Genomic DNA, 1,292 nt, shown 5'->3' with positions numbered 1-1,292 from the left:
GCTATCTTCTAGGGATGTTACCAGCCTTACAGACAGCTCTAAAAACCTGTGCGCACCTTTTCCGTTAATTCAATCAACACATGCGTTTGAGCACATCCTATATCCTGGGGATACAGTGGTGAGCACCACAAACCCTGTGTCCGGACCTCAAGGTGCTACCTATTTGGGGGGCGCCTGGGTGGCTTAGTCGGTTAAGCGTCCGACTTCGGCTTAGGTCATGATCTCGCGGTTCGTGGGTTCGAGCCCCGCGTCGGGCTCTGTGCTGACTGCCAGCTCAGAGCCTGGAGCCTGTTTCAGTCTGTGACTCCCTCTCTCTCTGACCCTCCCCCTCTCTCTGACCCTCCCCTTCTCACACTGTCTCTCTCTCTCTCTCTCTCCTAGAAATAAATAAATAAATAAAACATTTAAAATATTAAAAAAAAAAGGTGCTACCTATTTGGTAGCAAAGAGCAAAAGAAATACAGTTATTCTCGGGTGGTTAGGTGTTATGATGGGGTGCACGGAAGCTGCGACGAAAAGGCGGCGGATCTCAGGAGGGCTCAAAAGAACAGCGGCGGCCGCAAGAAAGAAAAGGCAAAGAATGAAACCCGCAACCCCCACTGCCTGAGCCCCTTCTTCGTCTCTGCCAATCAGGCCTCAGCATCGCAGGCCGGCCGANCGCCGCCAGCCCCGCCCGCCTGGAGCCCCCCCAGGCCAGCGGCCGGCCGCTGGGGCCGAGTATTGTCCTAAAGGCCGAAAAGACAGGAGAGCGAGGAGATTGGGGGACAGCCGCGTGACCGGGAGAGGATTTACAATATTTTCTTTCGCTGTCGACAATATCGCAAAATGTGTGGAAGGGACCGCACGGCCAGGACAGGAGCGTGAGCGCGCGAGCAAGGTAAGAAGCCCCCGGCCGGCTTCGCGGGACTTGGGGGCACCCGGAGACATCGCGGCACCCCCGCGCTCACTGAGCGCCTGTCGCGGGGTCTGCGCCCTAGGGCGCGCTCTGCGCCTCGTGAGCCTTGAGCGGGGTGGACGCGGCCCGGGCCCCGAGGCATCTCCGAGGCGGCGTGGACGCGGCCCCTGAGCCGAGGAGTCCTCGGTGACCCGGGGACTGCCGTGGCGGCGTAGACGGGCGCAGGCGGTGCGGCTGGGGCGCCTCCGAAATCCCGACGTCGTCAAGGCTGAGGTGGACGGTCAGCGGTGAGACCGTGGAGACGCGGACTGTGACGGGGTTAGCGCCCGGGGGGCAGGAGGCGGCGCCCGACCGCCTGCAGGTGTAGACGCGCGCGGGAGGCAGCGGCGGAAAGTTT

At 61.1% G+C, this 1,292-nt stretch overlaps 1 long non-coding RNA gene across 1 annotated transcript in view; it reads left to right on the top strand.

Moving 5' to 3' along the window:
• The first annotated feature begins 703 nt into the window (after positions 1 to 703).
• LOC144226453 (uncharacterized) overlaps positions 704 to 1,292 on the top strand; it is a 4,351-nt gene continuing 3,762 nt past the window's right edge. Inside the window, exon 1 of the long non-coding RNA XR_013333643.1 lies at positions 704 to 877. This is a non-coding gene — a long non-coding RNA (uncharacterized LOC144226453). The remainder of the gene's footprint in view (positions 878 to 1,292) is intronic.

This window comes from Crocuta crocuta, unplaced genomic scaffold (genome assembly GCF_008692635.1).
Source record: "Crocuta crocuta isolate KB4526 unplaced genomic scaffold, BGI_CrCroc_1.0 scaffold143, whole genome shotgun sequence".
NCBI lineage: Eukaryota > Metazoa > Chordata > Mammalia > Carnivora > Hyaenidae > Crocuta > Crocuta crocuta.
Note: the sequence above shows the minus strand (reverse complement) of the source record. Positions and strands in the feature narration are given on the sequence as shown.